At 38.3% G+C, this 18594-nt stretch overlaps 1 protein-coding gene across 2 annotated transcripts in view; it reads left to right on the plus strand.

Annotated features, from left to right (window-relative positions):
- The first annotated feature begins 1391 nt into the window (after positions 1-1391).
- The window catches only part of RAF1 (Raf-1 proto-oncogene, serine/threonine kinase), a 74269-nt gene continuing 57066 nt past the window's right edge, over positions 1392-18594 (plus strand). Inside the window, exon 1 of one of the 2 annotated variants that reach the window (XM_045832057.1) lies at positions 1392-1805. The gene's annotated coding sequence lies outside the window, so the exon portion shown is untranslated. The remainder of the gene's footprint in view (positions 1806-18594) is intronic. The other variant, XM_045832056.1, reaches the window with a different exon arrangement.

Raw genomic sequence — 18594 nt, forward strand, 5'->3', positions numbered from 1 at the left:
AAACAATCTGCATCATAAAAACCCTTCCCCTTCTCTTTGCCCAGAGAAAAGATGTCCATACCTGAAAATAATAATTTTTCTTTCACTAATAGCTCCCTTGCCCCACCCTTCTTCCTATAAAAGCCTTCCATTTTGTACCCTTAGGACGCCCTTCTAGTTGTTAGACAGGATGCTGCCCAATTCATGAATCACTCAATAAAGTCAATTAGATCTTCAAGATTACATGATCCAATTTTGTTACATTATTCTTGTTTTTTTAAAAAATCCCCTTGTGGCTCCTCCATGTTCAGTGCTTTCATCTTTTCCCCTGCATGTATTTTTATGTTGGACCATACTCCTGTCATTATCTCATCTTGCTTCACTTCGTTTTTCTTTATACTGCATATATTACTACCTGAATACTATTTGTACTTTTTTTTGGTCTCTCATTACTACAACGTAGGACTTTTGATTATTGATTTCCCAATACTTAGAACAATATGTGGTACACAATAGGCTTCAGAAATTTAAATGAATGTTGCACACAGCAGTTGTGTGCCTGTGTTTTAATAAATATGCCATACATGTTCTACTTTTTAAAATATATTAATGTCTTAGAATTAAAAAAATCAGTATATGGATCTAGCTCATTTTTTTTAACAGATCTTCCATACTGGGAGGTAGCTCCATTTATTTAACCAGTTTCCTATTTAATTCACGTTTTTCCGAGTGTATCACTAATGCAAACAATATGGCAGCAAACATCTTAGCATATACCTTCTTGTGCATATATGTACACATTTCTTTAGAATTAGTGCCTAGAAGTGGAATTGCTGGAATGGTAAGAAGGTTAAAAATGTCAACAGATAATCAACTGCCCTCCAGATATCCATTCCTGTCAGTACTGATTGAGGGAGGGGACACAACAGGTTTCATCAACTTTGAACCAGACTGAGTATGTCTTTTCAAGTTTTTGCCAATTTGATGGGGTAAAAGGAACCTCAATTTACAGATGAGGAAACTAACACTCAAAAGTTTAGGGACTTCCCCACATGATTGGTAAGTGGTGAAGTTGCGATTCGACATCCCAAGTGTCTGACTCTGGAGAGGATGTGCTGGAGCTTGACAGTCTTCTACTGGTGAACATCCTCAGGTACTTCCGGGCCTTGTGATGCTGGCAGGGTGGCCTTCCTCCCCTGTCTAAGCCTCAGATTCCCCGGCGGCAGCCAATCTCTGACCCTCCTCAACTGCTGACAGCGTCAGCCCCGTGCCAGTCAAGTACACGCCCAGCAGCTTCCACCTCTCCAAAATGGCGAGCAGCTCCCGCATGAGGCCACACCCCTTCCTCAGGAGGCGGGGCCTGAGTGCAGGCCACAGTAGTAGATGCCCGAGCCAAGTTTGAAGTTGGGTGCCTGGCAGACTCGCGCAGAAGCAGAGAACCAGTGGCGCCACAGGTCGGGAGGAGGAGCACCGAGCCGAGGGCTCGCTAGCCGGGGCCGCCCGAGAATTTCTTCATCGCCGGCGCTGAGGCCGCCATTTTAGATGGCGGGAGTAAGACGAAGACGAGCAGCGTGAGACGGAAAGGGTTCCCTGCCGCTCTCCTTGGGCCTCTCTCCAGAGAGGGCCAGCTGGCCGGGCTTTGGGGCGTTTGCCCTGAAGCGCGGAGCACTAGTGCGACGATGCGGGGGCTGCCCGGGGCCCCAACCCCTGGGCTGGGGACTCGCCGAATGTGACCGCCTCCCGCTCCCTCACCCGCCGCGGGGAGGAGGAGCGGGCCAGACGCCGCTGCCTGACGACGGGAAACGGAGGCTGCCAGGCTCCTTCAGGTAGGTGGCAGGGCCAGGGCCTGGATGCCGGGGTAGCCCAGCGGCGGGGCTGAAGGGGCCAGTTCCTTGGCGGCCTGTACTAGGCGGCGCTGACGGAGTGGCCTCACAACTGGTAGGTGGAGGGCCCCAGCCAACCCGCTGTCACCCTGGGTGGCACTGGCAGACGGGGCCCCGGGCTCAGTGTCATGGCCGGCGAGCCGAGTTCCCCACATCTCCTCTGTAATTTCCTTGTGTTTCGGGGAAACGTGCCAGCTCCACCCCTGTACCCGGTGCACATTCTTCATAATTTTGGCAATGGGAGAATCCGCCCAGAGCTGCACCGTATTGTGTTATCACTTAAATGGGCTAATTCCTTTTCTTTTTGACCGGGAGTGGGGGGAACCAGGCTTGCATCTTCTCTGAAGGTCCGTCGCTCAAGTGATACCCTTTTTAGGGAAGACGAGAGGAATCTGGGACAAGAGGAGGATATGGGTCGGTGCCCCAACCACAAAGGCATTGGAACCTTGCTTCGGATTTTCAGGACCCTGTGGGTTACCAGTGAAAGCTTTGGGATGCTTATACTGACGATTGGCTCTGGGATGCTTTGGAATGAAGGGCCAGGACTGTCTTTTGTGTGGAGTGAGATCCGCCAGGATGCCTCAGTTCTGCAGCTGCAGAGCCTCTGCAGCGCTAGGCGATGCCCAGAGAGGAGTTTGGACTTCAGGAGAGGCGAGGCGGCTGTGTTCATTCATTGTTCTTTTTCCAGAGCTCTGGGTGTGCCCTCTGGTATTCATTCTCTGGTGAGAAGAATGATAGGATCTCTCTTATGTCTCCTTGAGGCGTGACTGGGTTCTAGAGGATCACTTCATCGGTGTAGGGATGAATTCAGCGCACGTTCATTGATCATTTCTGCTCGCCTTGTTCTTTGTGGGCTTAGTGGAGGGAGTCTGTCCTCCATTCCCCCTCAGGCCTGAAAACAGTGCGCGGTGATAGGGATGGACTAACCAAGTGTTCTGGGAATTTGGAACTAGTTTTTCCTTGAGGGAGTTGCGGAAGCTTGTCCAGTGGAGGGGACTTTTCACGAGTTTGGACCGATAAGTAAGTGCACATCAGGTGAGGAGGAGGGGAAAGCATTCTAAAGCAAGGAAAGAGCTGGTACAAAGGCACAGAGATATGCTGGGATGAGTTCGGGGAGCAGCAGGTCGATATTCGGGGGTGCTGGAAGGAATGGGTGGGAGATGATCTAAAAGAAAAGTTGTCTAGATTGTGAAGGGTCTTTGTTGAAGGTAGTAAACTACTTTATTTAATTTGGATTATTTTAAATGAGTGTTGCTTTTTTTTTTTCTTGCTGATAACTAATTTCTGTCCTCTTAGTGATGTTGAAGGTGATGGTAATTGAAAAGATACACTTTGTTAAACCCAGTTAAGAACACTTAAAAAGTTATTTATTGATTCAGAGAGAGGGAGGGCGGGAGATGGAGGAGGGGTGAGAGAGATATCCATTCTTGTTCACAGATTTGTTGTTCCACTTATCTATGCATTCATTGGTTGATTCTGGTATGTACCCTGACAGGGAGTCCAACCTCAACCTTGGCGTATTGGGTGGGATAAGGCTCTAACCAACTACTACCTGGTTAGGGAGTACGTTTTTAATAAGTGCTTTACACAGTGAATAAACTGAACTCATATTCCTAGGGATTCTTGCAGAACACTTCCAAAACGGCAATTTCCAACTGGTGTGCGGTGTGTGCTGCAAGAATTTTTAAAACGTGCAATAGTTGATTATTTAATCAGGGGCACTGCCCCTTAGATTGTCAAATTAAAAAAAAATGGCAACAGCCAACACAACAATAGCTGTCCTATGTGAATTTATCAAAAGTATACCTATTTTTGTCAGATTGACTAAAACGTAGTTTTTGATGTGGTGCAGAATTTTAGTAATTAGTTTGTGTGTGCTATGGATGAATAAGGTTGAAAATTGCTGTCCTCAAGTTATACTTGCTCACAAAACTGTCGACTTTATAAATGTAGTACCCTGTACTCACTACATTTTAAATGGCTGTTGACCATAAAAACCGAGCTCCTCAGTCATGTAGAAATTGGCAGATTATATAAAACATCTGAAAAAGTGTAGATTGCAAGTGGGTATTTTTAGTTTAGTAAATGTGTTTTATATAGTAAACTATTTCTTTGGATTGATTCCATGAATTACAATTCAGTTCTAAAGTCTTTAGCTCTATGAACATGATTTCCCCAAAATAGCTGTGTTATGATTAATGCTTTGTGAGAGTGATGATTGTTATCATATTAACAGACTTCAGCTAACAGTTCCTAAATCTTTCTTGGATTGTGATGCTTATATACCACTGAAGAATATTAAGATTCTTTTGATGGTGATGGAAGGAAACTAGACTTTGGGCGGTGAGCACAGAGTGGGCTATACAGATGATGTATTATAAAATTGTACACTTGAAACATACACTATTACTAATCAATATTGCCTCCATAAATTTAATTTAAAAAGATTCTTTTGGCTTGTTTCCACTCTTACCACTTCAAGGACTAAGTTGTTTAAATTCAACAGAAATATTTGAATCAGTTGAACACTGGATAGTTGGGAAAATAAACCTGTTACTGTTTCTATTGTAAAAGCTTATCTTTTAGGTACATGGTATAAATTGCAGTGTGATTGCTTAGTCTTGTAAAACTCTTGTTAATAGTTGAAAAAAAATGTGTATGCCTTCAAAGTAGAAGGCTCAAGTGAAGTACACCAAAACATGTTATGGAATTTGGTTTACCAGAAGAAAACACTGAGAAGCAGATTAAATAAGCTGGTCATTTATGATGAAAAGTATCTAAAAGATGAAATAGAATGATTAAATATCAAGTGTTGTGTTACAGCTGCTTTGAAACTAGTTCCTTTTAGTTTAAAACATGCCATTTGTGAAATCCATGGTAGGTAGTTTGCTGTGAAGATGAAATAACTTCTTGCAAGTTAAATTTGACTTTTCCAAAAGCACTAGATTACTTATTAAATGGAAAATATAACTAATAACTTCAAATTACTGTTTCAAGTAGTCTGTTAGATGTATGATTGTTTTACATTTTAATTTCAGAAAAAACTTTGTTGGTAACTTACTACCTAAAAATAGAAAAATGTTACATGAGAGAGTGCTTTTGTTTGTATGTTAGGAACATAATAGGCCATACATAATAATCCTGGTCTTGGGAGGAGCTTGTTAGCCAAACAGCATGCCTTAATGTTGACTTGCAGAAGGGAATTTTAAATATTGCCTTTGAAAGGCAGTGGACTAATGTGACAGTAGGGGGTTTATGAAACCACAAAATTGTGCTTTGACTTGAAAAGGTTTTTTGTTTTTTAAAGTGTGCAGCTCATGGAAGTCCCTCTCTCTCTCTCTCTCTCTCTCTCTTTTCAAAACAAATGACTAGTTGGAAAATTGCTCACCTTGACTAAATTAATTGGAAATCAAGGAACACTGGGCTCTTTAAGATGGGTTTATAGGATTTGTGTTGCCTTCTTTTGTGGGTTCATGTATGTGTATGGATGGATAAAAATTCCTATTTAACAGACTAGGTTAATACTAGATATTTGTGTTAAGTTCAGCTAGTGTTTCATGTATAGAGCTAAACTACCTTGTCTATAAAGGCTGGGTGTTTTATTCTTGCTTCAAAGTTGTGAGCAAAAATTCCTCTTTTTTTTAATTCTTTTTTTTAATTTTTTTTATGATTTTATTTATTTATTTTTTTTAGAGAGAGGGAAGGGAGGGAGAAAGAGAGAGAGAGAGAAACATCAGTGTGTGATTGCTGGGAGCCATGGTCTGCAACCCAGGCATGTGCCCTTACTGGGAATCGAACCTGTGACACTTTGGTTTGCAGCCCGCGCTCAATCCACCGAGCTACGCCAGCCAGGGCTAAAAATTCCTTAATTATGTAGTAAAGTTTTCATCTTTAATTTTATACTGGTTGAGTCATCTGTTCCTTCATTTCTCCTGGAATACTTGTATGGATCTCAGTGATTTTAGTAGTTAACTTCAGATGTTAGCCTTTCTTCTAAAATTACTCCTAGGATCTCAATTTACCCAAGGAAAATGTCGAGTGGGTGTTGTTTCTTTGTTACTGGTTTTGGCCCAGACTGTCTGAAGTCTCTTTGGCAAATCACTCACAAAGTGTATTAATTACTTCACATTCCAATCAGTGTACATAGTTTTTCTTGAGGAACACTTGACACATAGTTTTATTTTTAGACTAGATTCTAAGAGATTTTACTGGGTGGGGATTAACAGTCCTAAAACTAGTTTGTGTTTTAGAGATTGTTTACATTTTTGGTTAATGAATGGGAAGTAGCAAGCAGGGACAATCAATGGCAATAAAAACCTAGTATTTGTGGTTGCTTTTGAGGACCTTGTGGACTATACTAGTGTCATTTTCTCCTCTTTCTACTTGTTGAATTACATTTACTGTCATTTGGTAGCAAGAGTAAGTACATCTTTACTGTTTTACTTAAGATTTTTTTTCCTATTTATCTTATTTCAATCTGCTATGGAAAAAAAGTTTTCTGATTTCTTTGAAGTTACTAATACTAGTTATCACATTTGGACGGAGTATTTACCTTTCTCCATCCATATACATATCTGGTGGAAGAGTCAGGCTAATATATCTTTACAATTATGCGTTTTCATTCTGAAAATGGGTATTTTGGAGACATCCTTTTCAGCCTCAGATAGCTTTTAACATCTGCCCTTTACTGTGGCTTGGGATAGATGAAAATCTGAGTTTTCCTTGGAAGAACATGATTCTTGTTCTTGGTGGCAAGTTTCTTTAGGAAGCTGAACTTCTCGGAGAGGCATTTCTCTGAATCCAGATAGATCATTCAGAAAGGAGCTCCCATATCACTTAACAAAGTTTGTTTACAATAGAAAAAACTGGAAAGAATTCAAATGTTCAACACTAATAAAATGATTTCCTACACTGTGGTATAGTTGCTTGATGGGGCACTATGCTTTTCATTAAATATGGCATGTATGAAACATTTATGACATGAAAAATGCTGAACACAAAATTATCTGAAAGAATCACAGTTGCATATATATCTTAATAGAGTGGAATATTATTTAGTAAACAAAAAGAAATGTTGTACTGATATATTCTCCAACATGTGTACACCTTACAAACATTATGTTAAGTGAAAGAATCCAGTCAGAAAAGACCACATATTGTATGATTCCATTTTTGTGAAATGGCCAGAATAGGCAAATCTGCAGAGACAGACAGTATATTAGTAGTTGCTGGGAGCTGGAGGGAATAGGGAATGGGCAGTGACTGTGATTAGGGTTTTGGGGGGGTGATGAAAGTGTTCTAAAATTGGTTGTAGAGATGGATGCACAACTCTGTGAATATAATAAAAACCATTGAATTGTACATTAAATGTGTGATTTGTGTGGTATATGAATTATATTGTAAGCTGTTAAATTTTAAAGCCTACACATAGGAAAAAAATACATGTAGATGTTAACAATGGTTGCTAAACAGTAGACATAAAGATAATGTTCCTCTTATACTTCCCGTATTCTCTCTTTTCTTTTTCTTTTTAAAAATATATTTTATTGGTTATATTATTACAGTTGTCCCATTTTCCCTCCTCCCTGCCCCCCTCCCTCCCACATTCCCCCCCTTTAGTTCATGTCCATGTATCATACTTGTAAGTTCTTTAGCTTCTACATTTCCCATACTATTCTTACCCTCCCCCTGTCTATTTTCTACTACCATCTATGCTACTTACTCTCTGTACCTTTTCCCCTTCTCTCCTCCGATTGCCCTGTTGCTAACCCTCCATGTATTCTCCATTTCTGTGGTTCTGTTTCTGTTCTAGTTTTTGTTTTTGTTTTAGGTGTGGTTGTTAAAAACTGTGAGTTTGCTGTCATTTTACTATTCATGTTTTTTATCTTCTTTTCTTAGATAAGGCCCTTTAGCATTTCATAAAATAAGGGCTTGGTGATGATGAACTCCTTTAACTTGACCTTAGCTGGGAAGCACTTTATCTACCCTTCCATTGTAAATGAAAGGTTTGCTGGATAGAGCAATCTTGGATGTAGGTCCTTGCCTTTCATGACTGGGAATACTTCTTTCCAGCCCCTTCTTGCCTGCAAGGTCTCTTTTGAGAAATCAGCTGATAGTCTTATGGGCACTCCTTTGTAGGTAACTGTCTCCTTTTCTCTTGCTGCTTTTAAGATTATCTTCTTATCTTTCATCTTGAGTAATGTAATTATGATGTGCCTTGGTGTGTTCCTCCTTGGGTCTAACTAACTTCTTTGGGACTCTCTGAGCTTCCTGGACTTCCTGGAAGTCTATTTCCTTTGCCAGATTGGGAAGTTCTCCTTCATTATGTTTTCAAATAACTTTTCCACTTGCTGCTCTTCCTCTACTCCTTCTGGTACCCCTATAATTTGGATGTTGGAACGTTTAAAGATGTCCTGGAGGTTCCTAAGCTTCTCCTCATTTTTTTGAATTCTTGTTTCTTCATTCTTTTCTGATTGGATGTTTCTTTCTTCCTTTTGGTCCACTCCATTGATTTGAGTCCCACTTTCCTTCCCATTACTATTGGTTCCCTGTACATTTTCCTTTATTTCACTTAGCATAGCCTTCATTGTTTCATCTAATTTGCAGCCAAATTCAACCAATTATGTGAGCATCCTGATTACCAGTGTTTTGAACTCTGCATCTGATAGGTTGACTATCTGTTGCTTAGTTGTATTTTTTCCAGAGCTTTGATCTGTTTTTTTTGTGTGTGTGTGTTTTTTTTTTTTTTTTTTCCATTTGGGCCATATATATATTTTTTGTTTGTTTTGTTTTGTTTTGTTTTGTTTTGGCATACCTGTTATGTAGTGAGGGGTAGGGTTTTCGTCAGGGTGAGACAACCCATGTCACTGGGTTGTGGTGCTGTATGTGGGGCAGGGGTCCCAGAGGGGACAGTGCTGTCTGCTCAACTCTTGCCCTACTTTTCGTCACTTCCCCTGCTACCCACAAGCAAATTGGGCCCTTCAAGTGCTGATTCCTGGGTGGGTGGGCTTGTATACATTCTAGGACCCTGTGGGTCTCTTCAACGAACTCTCCTGTGAGGCTGGGAGTTTCTCCAGCTGCCGCAGCCCCCACAGGTTTGTACCGTCAAGAGATTTTGAGGCTTTTTTCCTCCCTGCTCTGGAACCCTGGGTTGTGCCATCTGTCTCATTCTACAGTCATTCCTCCTGGTTTATCCACATGCAAATGTGGGTCTTCCAGCCCACTTCCTTGCTGCACATCCTCTCTGTGCCTCCTACCAGTCTGAATGAATGTTTCTTCTTTAACTCCTTGGTTGTTGGACTTCCATACATTTCGATTTTCTGGCAGTTCTGTTTTTTTCTTTATTAATTTGTTGTCCTTCTTTTGGTTGTATGAGGAGGCATAGTGTATTTACCTATGCCTCCATCTTGGCTGGAAGTTTTACTTAGTGTGTTTTCAAGGGTCATTCATATGGTACCATGTGCAGAATTTAATTTTTTTTTTAAATTTAACTTTTCTTGTATTTTTTTCCATTATTATTTCATTCTTTCATTTGTTTTTATGACTAAATAATCTTGTGTATGTAATAGTTTATTTATTCATTTATCTGTTGATGGGCTCATGTTATTTCCACCTTTTGGCTGTTGTAAATAATACTGCTATGAGCATTGGTTTACGAATGTCTGTTTTTAGTTTCTGCTTTCCTTTGAGTGTATGCCTAGGAGTGGAATTGCTAGATCATATGGTAGTTCTGTTTAACCTTTTGAGGAACTATCAAATTGTTTTTGCAGCAACTACGCCATTATATATTCCTACCAACAATGCATGAAGGTTCAGATTTCTCCACATCCTTGCCAACACTTGTTATTTTTCCTTTTTTGATAATACTGTCCTAATAGATATGAAATGGCCCTAGGCTTTTTTCTTTCTGCTAGTTAATCTAATAGGAAGCTAGTAGCTTAGAAGTTGGCTATAGTTGCATCTGATGGACCTTTTTCTCCCTTTTACATATATTTATATGTAATATTCATCAAAGAGAAATTAATAACCCAATAACTCATCTATTTTCATAAGCTTGTACGTGGTTGTAAGGAGCCACCTTTTTTTATATACTTACACCTTTTTAATCTAAAATGTACTCAGTAAACTGTTGAAAGATGATTTTAATTAATCCTGGATGATACGATATGTTAAATGAAAATGTAGGGGACTAAAATATATATAAGAAGATCCTAATTTTATAAAGAGGTATTTGTAAGCGTATGTGTGTATAGAAAAGTGTAGATTCGTATGTTCACAAATGTTGGTAGGAGCAATCTATAGGTTATTTATTTTTGTATTTTCCAACCCTTCTACCCCCTCAACATGTATTCTGTAATCAGGCAACATATCTTTTTAAAAATTAGTAGATTGGGAAATAAAAATTACTGGTAAAAACTATATGTATATATGACATCTGTATGGGATTATAAGCATGGAGAAAATCACCAAAGAATAATATCAGGTTGTTAATATAGGTTACTTGGTGTGGTTAGATAGAAAAAAGGGAAGGTTAAAGCAAAGAAGGGCTTTTAAAAGCTACTAATTTAGCCATGGCTGGTGTAGCCTAGTGGATTGAGCACAGGCCTAGGAACCAAAGGGTCACCAGTTCTAGTTCTATTCCTAGTCAGGGCACTAGCCTGGGTTATGGGCCAGGTCCCCAGTAGGGGGTGCGTGAGAGGCAGCCACATCTTGATTGATGTTTCTCTCCTCTCTTTCTCCTTCCCCTCCCCTCTTTTAAAAAATAAATAAATAAAATCTTTAAAAAGAACCCCACTAATTTATATATCACTTAGGTGCTATAGAAAAAAATAAAGCAGGGCAAGTTTTAGAGGGAACTGAGGATGAGAACAGGGTGCTATTTATAATGGGAATGTTTGTAAAGTCATTAAATTTGAAGATTTAAAATAAAAGGAAAATGAAGTTGTGTAAAAAGTAAAACAGCTATACTCTTCATAATTAGATTTGTTTCTTTCTAGACTTTTCCTCTCCTCTCATTCCCTGTAAAACATTGACTGAGTTGGAGATGAAAAGCAAAACTTGGATTATAAGAGTTCAGACAAAGTGACTTAAAATGAAAATAATGAAAAACTGATTTGTGGCAAGAGTTAAAAGTGAAATTGGCTACAGATATCTTTCATTGTTGGAACTGATTGCTTCAACATAATTGTTCTCACTAGCTGATTTTTAACTTGTATTTATAAATTGATTACCTTTTTAAACAGTATTTTTCAAAACTTAGGCAGCCCTTGCTTGTTAATTTTCAGAAGGGTTAGTGTCACATTTCTCCATGTGCGTTTATGCTGGCAAGTCATCTGATGAAGTTACCAGTTTGTGGTCAGAAATTGAGAAAGAGGAGTGAGGCAACTCAAAATATTGACACATACACACCACCTTGCAGTACATCAGAGTGCCCCTTTGAACTGGTTGGGAAATTGTAGCCTAATCCTTTAACAAACTGGACATATTATTGTTTCCTAGCTTGGATGAGATGACATTTGATTTTTAGGTGTTTGAGCATGTCTGTTCAGCAGAAACTTTTCATATGTGAGAGTGATTTTTTTCCTTCAGTGTCATGTGACCAATCGAATTGGGGGTGGGGGGAAACAAAGCATGAACGAAGCACTTATTTCCTAAAGGAAATTGGGGTAATTTTGAAAAATTGATTATACAGTCTCTCAGGTGGACTAAAGCTGGACTGAAGAAAGGAATGAGCTTAAAGGAGAAATAAATAGTGAAGTTGCATGAAAAGCACATTCAGATGTGAGTATTCAACCATGATTTTGCCCTGCCCCCAAAACTTTTTTTATTACTATTTTTTAAAATTTTATTTATTTTTAGAGAGAGGGGAAAGAAACATCAGTGTGTGGTTGCATTTTGCATGCCCCCTACTGGGGACCTGGCCTGCCACCCAGGCATGTGCCCTGCCCGGGAGTCAAACCAGCAACCTTTTGGTTCCCAGGCTGGGACTCAGTCCACTGAGCCACACCAGCCAGGGCTGTTTTATGATTTTGTTTGTTTCTTTTTAGAGAGAGGGGAGGGAGGGAGAGAGGGAGAGAAACATAGATGTGCGAAACACTGATCAGTTGACTTTTGCACGCCCCGAACCTGGGACCTGACTTACAACCCAGACATGTGCCCTGACTGGAAATCAAACTGGCACCCCTTTGGTTTGTGGGACAATGCCCAATCCACTGAACCACATGTCAGGGGCCAAAACTGTTTTATCATAGGGCAGGCAATTTTAGCCACTGTTCCTCCTACTGAATATAATATGATCTTGTGAGATTTTAATTGTAGTTGAAGAAAATGAACCTATTCTTTCCTTATTCTCAATTCTCATAAGCCTTCAGTTTGATTATCATCTTAAACAGTTGAGTGATTCTTTTATTTACAGGAACGGTTAAAAAAAAAAGGTTCTTAAAGAAAATAGCTTATTTTTATTGACTACTTGCCGATACCCTTTAAAGATCTTTTTCTTAAAATATCTTACCAATAATCTGGTGATGTAGCCACATACATTGTTACCCTATTTTAAAGTGGAAGAAACAGAAAGAGAACTGTACATAGCATTTGGTTTAATTTCTCTTATCTTTGATATTAGATCTTATCTATATGGAGAAATAAGAAGCTTTTTGAAGAAATGATTGATCCAGGAGAGGGAGAGAGGTATTTTCCAGTAAGTTGTTTTGGTTGATTTTAGGCAATTTAGGAGTGTGTTGATGTCATTCATAGGTTACAAGTTATAGACTTATGGGTAAAACATTTAGATTGCTCCCTGCAGGCTCTGTGAAGGATCTCTGGGAATATGGAGACAGTTTGCAAAGAGCAAATGAACAAGATTATGCCAGTCTTATTTTCCCAAGTAATGTGAGAACTAAACAAGGTCTTTCATAGTTGATCTGTACTTTGGAACGTGGAGCTTAATTTTTGGAGTGCAGTGGCATAGTGGTTAAGAGCTTTAGGCTTTGAACTCAGAAAACCTAGGCTGGAGGTTTAAGGGCCATCTAGATGAGTTTCTGAATAGAACTGTTATTGATTATATAACAGATGATAATGGTAGTAGGTAGCATTTACTATCTCAGGTTAACTCTATGTGCTTTCCATATATTATTTAATTCTCACATGTTATAAAACATGCCAAGTAGAGGAGAAATACCAGTCTTTTAAAATAGTTTATTTTTATTGTATGTTTTCTATTACCATTTATCCCCCTTATATCTTCTTCCACCTCCACCCCCACCCCCCCACTGCCCCAGTAAGTCTTAAATTTAGATGTCAGTAAGTAAAATGCTGTTTAAAAATACAGACATCTTAGTACATTTAGGTCATGTATGCCAGGCATAGACTTTTAAAGCTCTTGCTAGTAGTTCCTCCTTTTTGCTTGCAAATGAAGGAGAAACTCAGGGCAGCTAGATAATATTACAACAGAATTTTAACTGGAGGGCAGTGCCCAGGTTGTTTTGATGTATAGGAATTCTTTTGTATTGACTAATATTCAGAATTAGTGACTCATGGTTTGTAGTTCAGCATCTTCTAATTGCATGGAGGTTTTTTTAAATGTAATCTGTATTACCAGCTCTGGGGGAAATTTTTTTGGAATGAGGACAAAAAAGAATGGCTCAAAAGAAATTTATGGAGCACCCTGGCTGAGTTGCTCAGTTGGTTAGAGCATCATGTGGATACACCAAGGTTATGGGCTCAGTCCCTGGTCAGGGCACATACAAGAAGCAACCAAGGAATTTATAAATAAATGGAACAACAAAATTGATTTTTCTCTCTCCCTTTTTTCCTCCCTCCCTCCCATCCTTCCTTCCTTTCTCTCACTCTTGCTCTAAAAATCAAATAAAAACTTCAAAAAGTGTATGGACTCTTCATTGTATATGTCCTAAATTCTTATCTGTTTACAGAAGATTTTAAGAATTAGCTTTCTGAATAAGAGATTATATATGTGTTTTTAAATTTCAGTTTATTTTATATTTTTCCCCAGGACATACTTACTGATTTTAGAGAGGGAGGGAAACATTGATGTGAGAGAAACATTGATTAGTTGCTTCTTGTAAGCACCTTGACCAACCCACAACCTAAGCACATTCCCTGACTGGGACTGAACCCATGACCTTTCGTTTTACAGACAATGCTCCAGCCAACTGAGCCACACTGGCCAGGATGACATTAATTTTTGATACACCTTCTATTCTGTATGATTTCATGGATAAGGAGAAAGAAAGAAAGGCCAAGTAAGAAAAGGCATGAAGTAAATATCTCTTAAATATGAAGAAAATTTTAAATTTATGATACATAAGACATGGTATATATGTTCCTTTCCTCCACATACAGGTCGATGATTTACTTATATACTATGTAAAAGTAGTACAACAGTAACATCACATTATTAATTCCTTGTGTTATAATAGAGCTGCTATTTAAGAATGATCTGAATTTTTAATGTTTTGCTTTTCTTAAATTATCACTAAACCTTTTGAACTTCACATTTTCTTTATCTACTGAGTTGGCAAAAAATCTGTTACATTTTTTCTGTAAAATAAAAGACACATTTTTCCTTTTCACCAGTAACTTCATTGATTTGGATATTTTCAGTATGTCGGCTATCTCCAACTTTGGTTTCTAGTGGGTAGAGGCCAGGGGTGCTGCTAAACATCTTCCAATGCATAAGACAGCCTCACAGCAAAGAATTATTTGGCCAAAACATCAGTAGGACCAAGAAACTTCACAAACCACTTTTGTTGACACCTTCAGTCAGTCACAGCACCTTCTCCATACACTGCACAAATCTTTTTTTGCGTTGTAGTTGTGTTTTTACCTTTCTTGAAATAATAAAGCAAAATATGCCAGAAATGGTGCATATCTTCTTCCATCTTCACTGTTAAAATGGCTGCACAAAAACCCACCAATTTTGTTAAGATTTTTGTAAATGCAGACAGATACGACAGCTACCACAATACAGTCTAATAAAATTGTTCTGAATGAAGTTAGAGACAACTGAGTACTACTAGAGCCACTGTACAGAAAAAACATGATGGATTTTTTGGCCAACCCAATAAAAAAGACATAGGAAAACCTGCTTTACCCTGGTTAATTTTAACAGTCCCATGAGATAGAGGTGAGGAGATGTGAACAAACTGTAAAGTTATGTAAAACTGTAAGTTCTCTGAGTGAAGTAAACTTTCTGGAATCAATCTTAACCACACAGAATGGATTGCTACATTCTCAGAAGCTAGGTTTTAGGTAGATTGAAGCTCTTAAAACCTCATTTAAACACCAACGTGCTGGCTACCTTAGGTATTTTTGTTTGACTGCTTTAATGTAAGTGAAATATAAGATAATATTTGAAGAAAAACTAAAAAGTGAAGTCTTTCAGAGTACCTAATTATAAACACTGATTTGCTGAGGCATTTTGAGAAAAATTTAAAATGCCTGTGTGTAAAGTTTTTATATTATTTGTGTGTTTGTTTCCCTACTCAGAAAGTGTCAGTAGTGAGATTTATTCGGGTTCTTGAACTGGCTTAGATGGGGAGAGGGTGAAACACAGTCAACCTGAACCCTAAATGTGCCGACTGCTTTTTGACTCTTTAGACAGAAGTTTTTAGGACTTTTTGATTCTTGTACGTTGAACTCCTGAAAAGATTCATAGATTAATCAGGATTGCTATAAAGTTTTCTTTTTTTAACCAAAAGATAGGATCGTTTTTTAGGAGAGGAACTGTGCGACAGGAGATCAATGAGAAATGTAGAGTGAGTGCTCCAGTGTGGTCTGTTATCTCCAGATGTTGGTGGAGGAGTGTTACCAGTCAAACACTTACTGCCTCACATTATGCTTTAGGGGTATCCAACCTTTTGGCATCTCTGGGCCACAGTGGAAGAAGAAGAGTTGTTTTGGGCCACACATTAATACACAAACACTAATGAAAACTGATGAGCAAAAAAAAAAAGGTTTGAGTAAATTTACCATTTTGTGTTGGGCTGTACTCATAGCCATCCCAGGCCACATGCGGTTCAGGACACCCCTGCAGTGAGAGATGGACCTTAAAATATAGGACTCAAATAGCTTAAAGTTATACCCTAAGTACTGATAGTTACATTTACATAATTGTAGTCTTATTAGACTTGACTTGTCCTGAGACTACTTAATAGTGTTTTGTATATGTACTGCTCCCTAGTAATACTGCACCTTAAACATAAACATAGTCCTGCTTTCAAAACATTTTTATAACGTTTGATAAACTCAAGCAAAAACAAGAAGACCTTCCCAGTGTTTTTGAAAAGTTTATTTTGTCTTCTAACTTACATTTTATTAATCTGGCACTAGTATTTCATTTTTAGAAATGCCTCAGAATGCAGCAATTCAGTGAAATTATTACTAAAGCTGGGTCATACTGTGAGAAGGCTGAAATGAATGTGTTGAGTTTAAAATGACTTTATCACAATTTGGTGTTCTCCCAGATTATGAGCATCAGAATAAATGAAACAAGTGTCCTTTGTAAGATCACTTACAGTTTATTAGGAATTGTACTAGGAAATAACTTGATTTCTTTTAAAATTTTTAACAGATCTGTTTTCACAAACTGTGTGTGGCCCCTGTACTCACTACCCTCTTACTTTGTTCCATCCATGACATGTTTGCATACCTGAGTGCTCTTACCTGCTATAACCTGTTTCTCAGCCACATGGCTCTTTGTGTAGATTGGGGCAGGCAGATTGTGGGAACAGTTCTCAGAACTCTGCAGACTCTGGAAATACAGTACGGCCTTTAGCCTTAGCCAAAAGAATGTTTGTGACTTCTCTGCTGATGCCTGGGGGTTGGGTGGTTGGTATTTTGCTCTTTCTGGCCATTCGATTTGTTGCCTGAGGATGGAAGTGCAATCTTATGGGGAGGACTTGTACCTTGCCTTACCAAAATTTAAACTTAAAAAAATAATTAACCTTATTTATTGAAAGTAAGGAGATAAAAATCATTGGCCTCCTGCTTCTATTCTTTTTCTTCAGAGCTTTCCACTGGGTGCATACAAATAACCCATTGGCTATACTGGTGTATGTTATTAATGGAAAAACCCTCAGGAATGGGTTTTTGGTTTTAAAAAGCCTGATTTACTATAAAAATTGATTTTTCTTAACATTCCCATATTTTGGGATTATTCAAGGAGTTTGAGAAACTTATGTTGCACTATAGAAGTCAGTAAATTAACTGTGGCCTATAAAACTTGTTGAAATTCAATGGCCCCTTAATTTTTTTTTTAATTGAGATTTTTTTTTTAAACTAAAATGGAGAATTTTTCTTAGGGCTACATCTTTATGGCCTATGGTGTTTGGCCCATAACAAATACAGAGGAAGTGGTGACTACCTTTCCATTATAGAATAATTTGCAAACATGATGTGAAAATGTAGCAGTCCTTTCACTGTTTAGCTTTCATTATGGAAATTGCTGGAAACAGTAACAGAATTTTAAGTTTATTTTACTGAATTATTCCTGTTGGTTGTTTACTTTTTCATTGTACTTTATTACTCTTTAATTATTTACTATTTACTCCTTAATTTTACTGAATGTCTGGTTGGTTTCATGGTGGACAACTTAAGTACATGAAGAATATTTGAAATTTATACCCAAGAATCCAAACTATACTTAGTATAATGTTTAAAACATTCTTGTTTTGGGACATGTACCTAAAACATTTGGGAATAATTGTGTTTTTTTAAAATGGAACCCCCCCCCACCACCAATCAGAGATTCTCTTTCTACACATTGTTTTGCATTTGACATGATCTTAAGCAGGTTTAAAAACAGTTCCACACTTCTTTAGTAGAGGCACTGTGGTTTAAAACCACTTTTTATTTTCAGCAGTGTGTATTTAGGGCAGATTGAATATGTGTGTAGGTGGAAAATGTTTACAGTTTAGTGTGACAGCAGGTGAACAGGAGTGTTGCTTAGTTTTATTTTTAAGATTAAAAAAAAACTATGAAGGAAAATGCCAAATGATACTAGTAAATCAAACTTTGGAAATTACTTCAGCATAGTAGAATTCCATAATGGTTTAAGTTGGTTATTATCAGCTGGTTTTTGTCTGGAATCTGTGTGATGAGTTGTTATATGACTATTTAGTTGACTGCCAGTCAACAATTGTATTGTGCCAATTCTGCAGTTGTAGAATTCCACAATTGTTAGCATTCTAACTCTAGAATGTAGTCCCTCAGTGTAGAGTAGTTCCTAAATGACAGCCCTGACGATTTCTGTTAGAACTCAGCACTCATTAGACCGAGGTGACAGCATTTGTTATTTATATAGGAACTATCTCAAGGTGTACATATGCTAGACACTGTTAAAGGCAAAGGTGTTTCAAGGGTGAAATGAAATTTAGGTTCTTGGAGCACACTGTCTAGTGGGATACAGTAATCTTTGAGTAGGCAGATCTAATACAATTTCTGAGTAAAGAGAAAAGTTTGATGGGTAGGGGCAGGATATACTTGAACAGGATGGTCAGGGAAGTCCCCTTTGAGGAATGACATGTGAGTGGAAACATGATCGATAAGTACCCTAGCAGCAAGAACAGTATAACAAAAATAAAGTGAGCAAGAGAAAGAAAGATAGGAGATAAGGTAGAAAAGGGAGGTAGAGGCCAGGTCATTATGTAAGGCCTTGTAGGTCATAGTTCAAGAGTTTGGATTTGATCTTGAGTATGATGGGGAGCTGTCAGGATTT

Source organism: Phyllostomus hastatus, unplaced genomic scaffold (genome assembly GCF_019186645.2).
Source record: "Phyllostomus hastatus isolate PE091 unplaced genomic scaffold, TTU_PhHast_1.1 phas_contig_16, whole genome shotgun sequence".
NCBI lineage: Eukaryota > Metazoa > Chordata > Mammalia > Chiroptera > Phyllostomidae > Phyllostomus > Phyllostomus hastatus.